The sequence below is a fragment of the Canis lupus genome, chromosome 21, assembly GCF_003254725.2.
Source record: "Canis lupus dingo isolate Sandy chromosome 21, ASM325472v2, whole genome shotgun sequence".
Classification (NCBI taxonomy): domain Eukaryota; kingdom Metazoa; phylum Chordata; class Mammalia; order Carnivora; family Canidae; genus Canis; species Canis lupus.
In genome coordinates, this window is record NC_064263.1 from 12,538,855 (window position 1) to 12,547,982 (window position 9,128).

Genomic DNA, 9,128 nt, shown 5'->3' on the forward strand with positions numbered 1-9,128 from the left:
CTGGCTTGTGGCCCTGAGGTTTATTCCCAGTTTTCTGGGGGATGCAGTCTGATTGTCTCCCCATCCTGGACTGACAATCTCTGCCAGCACACCCAAAAGAGGCTGTGGGAGTCTCTACCTTCTGAGGAATGGTGATTTTATGTAGGGATAGCAGATGATCAGCCTCCCATTTTATGGGCTTACCCTGCAGTTATGAAGGATATTTAAGGTTGAGATCAGCTCAGTGGCTATTGCATCAGCCCAGAAGAGAAATGAGGAGAGCTTCAGCAAAAATCAGAAAAGCTATCAGGGGAATAAAGAAGAAAATGAATGGAAGAAGTATGAAAGAATCAGAGTCACAACATTGGGTGTGGGGGATGAGAAAGGAAGGTTTCTGGTCTTGAGAGGGAGAGATGGCAACAACAACAAAAAAATTGAAGAAGACAACCAGGAGGAAAGGCAAATTTGGGTGGGGTCAAGGTGGTGGTGGAGAATGGACAAAGGTATTGTATTTTAACAAAAAAACAAGATTCTGCATGTAAAAATCAGAGATACCCAAAGATAAGATGGAGAAAGGATGGCTTGCATGATTAGTTATAAACCTCCCTACTTCTATTTCTGTCCTGATTAACACCTGTCAGCAGCTCCTGATACTACAGGATAAAATCCAGCCTCTTATGCCTGGACCTCAAAGCCCTTCACCACACAGCCTGTGACCAGCTCTGTACCCTTGGTGTCAGCCACAGCAAGCAATAACCGGCTGCAGCCTCCTCAATGCACCATCTTCTCCTGTCTCTGTGCATTGAGGCATCCTGCTCCCTCTGCCTTCTTCCTCCAGCTGCCTGGCATGTTTCTATTTGTCCTTCAAGACACCTGAGCCAGCCAAGGCTACCTTACTTGCCCTTTTTATTCGGTGTTCTCTGTACTATTCCCTCCTGGGTCCTGGCAAACCGCTAAATTGCAATCTGACATTTTGGTCCATTTCCCCCACTCCCCAACCCCAGACTAGGAATCCATGAATTCAGGAAGTGTGGTTTGCATCTCAGTATCCTCAATGCCTGCTACAGAGTAACACCTATCAGATATTTTTGAAGTAGCTGGAATGGTGGCCTGACCTCTGCACTGTAGGCACACAAAAACCTTACAGCATTTTCCCTTGCCAGTGGGAATCATCTCTCTCTGTCTCCTTTCCTTCTGCTGCTTTCCCATTACTGTGCATTTCCTCTCTGAGTGAGAATAAAGGAAAATGGATTCCTGTTTCAGCCTTGGCATCAGTTGTGCATCCCCATGGACTTGGTATTAAAGGAGCCATTGACCTTACAAAATTGTGCAGGGAATAAAAAGAAAACAGACTTGTTTTTTGCTTTTAAAAGATTTTATTTATTTATTAATGAGAGAGAGAGAGAGAGATGCAGAGACATAGGCAGAGAGAGAAACAGGCTCCCTGCAGGGAGCCTGATGTGGGACTTGATCCCTGGACCCCAGGATCACAACCTGAGCCAAAGGCAGACGCTCAACCACTGAGCCACCCGGGTGTCCCCAAAACAGACTTGTTTAAAGCAAATTAAAATACATTCAGGGAGGAACTGAGTCTACATGAGCTGCAAATATAAGAAGGAAGAGAAAATGGCATCCTTGAAAATTTATAGTGGGTAAACCAAAGGAAGTTGGTTCATAGGCCTTAGATGCATATTCCCTTTTCATTTTTTCTCAAGCCAGACTGCAATGGGACGGAGAGAATGAGGGACACAGAAGTAAAGAGAGTGAGACAAACTGCTTTTTCAAGAACTTCAGAAACAAGGTCCAGAGGACCACGGGTTGCAGCTTAAAGTGGACTGGAGTAAAATTGGGTCGTATGCTGTGTGTATGTTGAAAGATAAGATGTGAGCTTATCTGTGGGCTGGAAGAGAGATAAAAAGGAAAGGGAGAACTCAAAAGGGACATTACTTGAAGCAAGATCCTGGAGAAGGCCAAAGGGAGTGCAGCCAGGAGTGCAGGAGAGGAAGCACACTCCTTCCTCTACCCAGGTGACAGGGCCCCTACCAGCTTTTCTAGCTCCTCTGCCAACACTGCCTGGAGACCTCCTCCTTTCCAGGCACTCCATCACTCTCTCTGATCATGCCACACTTTTTCAGGGCCTGATGGGTCCACACATATTGTTCCCTTCACCTGAAGTGCTGGTTCCCCAATTGCCTCCTATTGAATTCTGACTTAGCCTTTAAGACACAACTCAGAGATCCGGGTCACTGAGAAATTTTCCTGATTCTTCTACTCGAGCAAGGAAAATGTTTCTCCTCTGGCACTCAGACTTGTAAGATACACATTTGTTGGTGTACTTATTTCTTCTGACTTCCTGCCAGAATAGGGGTGCCCCAACCAGGAAGGACTGTGCCAGATTCATATAGATCACACACTCTAGAAATGTTGAATGAGGGGATCCCTGGGTGGCTCAGCGGTTTAGTGCCTGCCTTTGGCCCAGGGCGGGATCCTGGAGTCCCAGGATCGAGTCCCACGTCGGGCTCCTGGCATGGAGCCTGCTTTTCCCTCTGCCTGTGTCTCTGCCTCTCTCTTTACGTCTATCATAAATAAATAAATAAATCTTTAAAAAAAAAAAAAGAAAGAAATGTTAAATGAATGAATGAGTGAATGTGGAAAGGAAAAGCCATTGGGTATTTTAGGAGCTTTGAGACGGAGAAAAAGAATATAACCTCTTCCCGGGCTGAAAAGGTGAATGAGCTGAAGATTAAGGAGAAAAGGGAACTGTCCAGAGCAGTCTCTGTTGGAAAGTCAGAGATGCTGGAATGATTTAGAGGTAGAGTGAGAGCTGAGCTGAGGTTTGCATGCCAATGGCACCAACACATAAACAGAAATCCACAAAATTAAGTTCATGACCTTCCTGCAAAGTGAAAAGCAACTTTCCCACAGTCAATAGCTTTATCTGGGAAATAAATTAACAGTGATCAAATCAGATTTGTGAGACCTCAGGGACAGAGTGTCTCAGACAGCTGGGGCTTTCTAAAAGTCATAAAAATACCGACGTTCTGTCCAAGTCCATGATCAAAGGCTTGCTGGACTCACTAATGAAGAAGAAAATCCACTTAACAGTATTAAGATAGCCTTTGATTCCTAATCTTTTGTGTGTAAAAATCTGAGTTTTGATCACCAAATAGCATTAAGTATCAATTAGAATATTTTCTAAATCTGTATTGTAAGCACACTAACTAATGTGTGTGACTAGTGAGAAATCACCAGATATAAATCTAATATAAGCTTGAGTGGACTTGTCTCATTCCCTTCCTGGATCTCTGCAATCAGAGAACATCACACGGTGTTAGAGCTATAAGGAAGCTTGAAGAACATCTAGGCAAATCGCCTCGTGTTATCAGAGGCTGGGGTGGAAAAGTGAATTTCTCAGGCTTCCCTCCTCATTAGTAGTAGAAGTGAGCTGGAAACATGACTTTCCACCAAATGATCTTTTGTCTATGCCATGTCACAAAAGAAATTATGTTCAATTCTTGTTTCGATTAGCGAATTATGCAGTATAGTTCAAAAGTCTCCCGTCCCAAAGAATTAAGTTGAATGATGTTTTCATGCCCAAAATGGTAACCCCTCAAATAGCCAGAAAGTACTATTTTCTGGAACCCTTCACTTCCTTGGACAGCTTCAGAAAGCCACGGTTTTACTGAACAAATGCTAAGCGTCCTAAGAGTTCTGGAAGAAAAAGATAGGGACAGATGTGGGGGTGGCAGCAGATGATGGAGGAGAGAAGTCTTCAACAGGAAGTCCGGGGGTGTAGATTGGCCACGGCAGAGTGGCACTCCCGACCAAGACAAATGATATGATGATGGAAGATTCAGGGGCCCCTGACTGCCAAATCTGGATTGGAATTAATTTGTTCAGAGCAGTGTTTCCCAGAACACACTCCATAAAACACAGTTCCTCAATATGCCCCATAAAAAAAAATAAAGGAGAAATTCTGCATTCAAACAAGATTGAGAAATGCTGTACACCCCAGTACACATTAGCATATTAAAGGTGCCAGGTTTTCCTGTGGTCAAGTTTCTCTATTTTTGTGCACAGTGTTTTAAAAATGTAAAAACAATTCTTAGCTCAAGGACCATATCGAAACAGGCCACTGTTTAATGTTTAGCTCTTTGCCGACCCTTGCCAAAGAGGCCTGTTTCATGCTTTTATTTATTTGTTTACATAATGCTTATTAACATCCAATTCCTGCTAAACAGAAGATTTCTTTTTTTTTCATGATAATAACACATCTTATTAGAATCGTTATAGTATCATATAAATATATTTGTCCCAACTACAGACAGAGGGAGGGATAATGAAGGAAAGCTCTTATTGCTGTGGGGAAACCTGGAGATGGAGAAAGGACTGAGAAATGGGGATACCTGGGACCATTTGTTCCCCTCATCCCTCACAGAAGGCACAAATGCATTATTTCTTTCCATGTGAGGACACTGGGGGCGGGGGGGGGGGGGGGGGAAGGTGGCAGGATGAGGCAGGAGACAGAGTACAGAAAACTTCAAAATACAAAAGAAATCTCCAAACTTCATATCTAATGCTGTGGAAAAGGCCGCGGTGGGGTGCAGAAGGCAATGGGGGGTGGGGGGGGGCGGAGGCAGAGAGAACCACTGAAGCTCAGAACTGAGAGAGACCTCAAGGGGCCGCGGCGTCCGTGCTGCTGCCTCAATGCAGGCCCCAGAGAAAACTCGGGTAAACCAACACAGACCCCGAATGAGAGAGGGTGGGGTGCCCCAGGAATTGGCTTTGGGGCATCAGAGAGTGTATGTGAGTGTGTGAGTGTGTGTGTACGTGGTGGTGGTGTGGTGGCTGGTGTCAGTGACGGAGCAACCAGGCCCAGGAGGGGCTGATCCTATTCCCCCTGGGGAAGGTCTCCTCCATCCTGGTTCCTCCAAACCGCTGTCAGGGAGTAGAGTCAGCCGCTGGTCTGGGAAGGGCCCTGCCTGGGCAACGAGCCAGGTGGGAGAGGAAGGCCAGAGCCCCGGATGAAAACGGTTCGGAGGATCCCTGGGTGGCGCAGCGGTTTGGTGCCTGCCTTTGGCCCAGGGCGCGATCCTGGAGACCCGGGATCGAATCCCACGTCGGGCTCCCGGTGCATGGAGCCTGCTTCTCCCTCTGCCTGTGTCTCTGCCTCTCTCTCTCTCTCTCTGTGTGACTATCATGAATAAATAAATAAAATCAGAAAAGAAAAAAGAAAAGAAAGAGAATGGTTCGGGGAGCGGCTCTTGGGGGACAGAAGGCCCTGGAGCCCAGGGTGTCAGAAGAGGCGAGAGACCTAAGTGCATGTCTGTGCGTGCGTGTGTGTCCGTGTGTCTGTGCGTGTCCTGGGTGGGGGGAGGTGAGATCACTCAAAGGTAAAGGGGTCCTGGGTGCTGAAAAAGCAGTGTCCCTCCACGTGGGCCGTCCTGGCGCCCGAGGCTGGGGCGCGCCGGGAGGGAGCGGCTGGCGGACGCCCAGGGCAGGAGCGTCCGGGGCCCCGCAGGAGGGCAGCTCTGTCCCCAGGCTCACGGGGGCCGCGGGGAGGGAGCCTCGCGTCCTCTGGGACCCATCCTCGGAGTCTGTCGGAGGCGCTGGGCGGCTGGGCCTGCGGCTCGCCTCCGCGGCAGCAGCGCCTTCACTGCACCTCCCGCCCGCCACCTTCTCCGGGCAGGCCTCCGGCTTGCTCCCGTAGCAGGCAGTTCCCGCTTCTCCTGCACCTGCCCCTTTCCTTCCGGAGCCCGCGCGGCCGGGGCGCCCTGTCCGCTCCCGCGGCTCCCGGCCGCCTGCACCAGGCTGGGATCCTTCCCCCGGGCCAGCTCCTGAGCCCTTGGCTCGGGCTGTCCCCCTGCCCTGCCTTGTCCGGGCGCAGTACGCCGCCCCCCCGGCCCCCGCTCCGGGCTCTGGTCTTTGCCCCGCGCCCTGCAGCCCCCCCGCCCCCCGCCGCTCCCCGCGCCGCCGGCCTCGCTCCTCCTCCAGGTGCAGGCCCAGCTCGGCCGCGCGGACCCAGCCACGTGGACGGGGCGCCCGGGCTGCGCCCCCAAAGGGCGGCCTCGTGCTGACGCGAGGCTGCGAGCTCCGGGGCTCCTCCAAGATGCTCCCTGGGGCTCCAGCTCGGCCACACGCTGCTGGGCCTGGCCCAGGTGTCCTTCATCGGGGCCACCTTGTCCTGCAGTCGCTGGGCCCGAGCACCCTGTTCCTCCTGCCGGCCCTTTGCTTCCTGCAGCTCCCAAGTTAAGCGATGGATTTCCTGTGGTGCCCTCTGGAGCTCAGCCTCACTTGGCTCCCTGTGCTCGCACTTCTTTCAGCTGCCCAAGGAGCCTCTCTTGTTCCCCAGTTAGGGCCTTCACCGTGTCCCTCACCGTGTCCTCACCCTGTCCAACTCCACCTCCTTTGTCAGCACTTTCTCACTGATGGTCCGGATGTCATCTTCCAGCTCAAGGACGCGTGCCACATGGCCTCCCTGTTGTCGGCTCAGGATGTCCCTCTCTTCTACGAGGTCCCGTGGGACCGGGCGAGCCCCTTGTACTGCTCCCTGAGCTCCGCGTGCTCCTCCTGGCAGTTGCCAGGGCCGCCTGAGAACCTGTACTTGATTCTTCAGCTCCCTCACCTGTCCCTCCAGCTGCAGCTTCAGCTGCATCAGGTCATTCCTCTCTTGCTGGCTCTCATCCAGCTGGTTCTGCAGCACAGTGGCCTTGGGGACAACCAGCAGGATGTCAGCGTCACCATCAGTCTCCTCCAGGGTCACCAGTTCATCCGTGGGCCTTGGCTCTCGGAACTGCAAAGGGGGACTCTGCCCACACACCCAGCCCTGGCAGTTCACCTACCAGAATTGGTAGAGCTGGGCTCTGGGTTTGGGCAGGTAGCTGGCTTGGAACTGGACACTGGTGTGGACAGGGGAGCCGGCAGCTGCATTTTCCGGCACTGAAGACCAGACAAACGTGTGGTAATCCAGAACACAGGCAGCCTCCACCTTGAAGATGTCAATCCAGTCGCTGGCACTGGGCACGGTGCCCGTGGGAAGGGTCTAGTGACATTCCATCTGGGTGTTGGGAGGAAGGTCCATGCTACACTCAGAAAATTGACTCCATCTCCGGGAGGTGCCTGGCTAGGGATGATTCTTCCACGCTGCCCTCAAGCTATTTGCCCTCCCACACCCGGATCAGCTGTTCATTCACCTTCCCTAAACAGAAAATTTCTCTAAAAAAAATAAGAATGATATTTATTTGGCTTTTTGGAAATATAAATAACACAATAGATGACAAAGAGCAAAACAAAACCAAATAAACCCCTGACATGATATATGGTTGATCATTTCCAGGCATGATAGCAGTTACTAATTAATATAACTAATATATAAAATATTTAAAAATAATATAAAAAAATAAATTCGATTGTATTTTTACCTGCTTTCCTCCCAGCATTAACTATATGGGGATTTTCAGAAGCTTGAGTTCCTAAGAAAATGCCACAGCTGGTTCATGGACCCAATTTCAATGTGTGTATGAAGAGGGAATGTTCCCCACACCACCACAAGCAATGTTCTGGACACCAGGTAGATGTCCTACAATTCAACTCAAGGCTGACACTCTCTGAGATAGCATTGGATTTCACAAGGTAAGAGTCCAGTCCTATGGGATGGCCTCACCTCGACTTCAGATGCCAGGTGTCAGCCAGACAGTTCCCCCTGTTTCCAACCAATCGGCTACAAATTAGAGCTTCTAACAACCCTTTCAATTTAGGATGCCAACAGCAGGTCCAGGTTGTTGCCTGTACTTCTGACCAATAGGCTACGATTGGAGGCTCCTACAACCTTCTCTTTGGGTTCATTAATCTGCTAAAGAGGCTCACAGAACTCAGGGAAACATTTTACTTACTAGGTCACCAGTTTATTATAAAAGGATATAACTCAAGAACAGTCAGATGAAAGAGATGCGTAGGATAAGGTATGGGGAAAGGGCGAAGACCTTGCATGCTCTCTCCAAGCATGCCACTCTCCCCAAATCTCCCTATGTCGACCCATGGAAGGTCTCCAAACCCCATCCTTCTGGGTTTTCATGGAAGCTTCATTACATAGGCATGATTGATTAAATCATTGGCAATTGGAAACTCCACTCCTGAGACGCCTGGGTGGCTCAGAGGCTGAGTGTCTGCCTGCAGATCAAGATGTGATCCCAGGTCACACATCGGGCTCCCCAGAGGGAGCCTGCTTCTCCCTCTATCCATGTCTCTGCCTCTCTCTGTGTCTCTTATGAATAAATAAATAAAATCTTAAAAAAATATAAAAATAAAAAACAACTCCACTCCTTTCTCCTTTCTGGAGATCAAGAGGGTGAGGCCTGTCAGTCCTACACTCTAATCACATGGTTGGTTCCATTGGGAACCAGCCCCCATTCTTTAGGGGCTCCCCAAAAGTCACCTCATTAATATATAAAAAATTAGGTCTTTATCTTCCCAAACACTAAGGAAATTCCAAGAGTTTAAGAAGCTGTGAGCCAGGAACCATGGGCAAAGACCAAATATGTATTTTTCATAGTGTTTGGTTATCTGAATGACCACAGGTATATTTCTTATAAATCACAATATCACAGCTTCTAATTCTGCTGGAGACATTTTAGAAAATAGAGTTTAGATCTGAAATCTACATTTCCAATCAAACATTCTAGGTGATTCTGATACAGGTGGCCCAAGAAACATTTAAGGGAAAGCTGATAGTAATGGAAGAGTAAGGATGATGATGACCTTGAGGCTGAAGGTCAAGAGACCATTGCATACAACGGGGGTGGGGGGAGGGAGGGAGATTTTACTTATCTCAGAGGACATTTTCAAAACTTCTTTAGGAAAGGGACGCCTGGGTGGCTCAGTGGTTGAGCGTCTGCCTTCAGCTCAGGGCGTCATCCCAGAGTTCCAGGATCGAGTCCCACATCAGGCTCCCTGCATGGAGCCTGCTTCTCCCTCTGCCTGTGTCTCTGCCTCTCTCTGTGTCTCTCATGAATAAATAAATAAAATTTTTAAAAATAAAATAAAATAAATAAACATATTTTTAAAAACTTTAGGAAAAGGGATCCCTGGGTGGCGCAGTGGTTTGGCGCCTGCCTTTGGCCCAGGGCGCGATCCTGGAGACCCGGGATCGA

The 9,128-nt window shown here is 49.3% G+C and overlaps 1 pseudogene; it reads right to left on the minus strand.

The window, feature by feature from the left end:
- Nucleotides 1-5,632: 5,632 nt before the first annotated feature.
- Nucleotides 5,633-8,075, minus strand: LOC112641929 (calcium-binding and coiled-coil domain-containing protein 1-like; annotated as a pseudogene).
- Nucleotides 8,076-9,128: the final 1,053 nt, after the last annotated feature.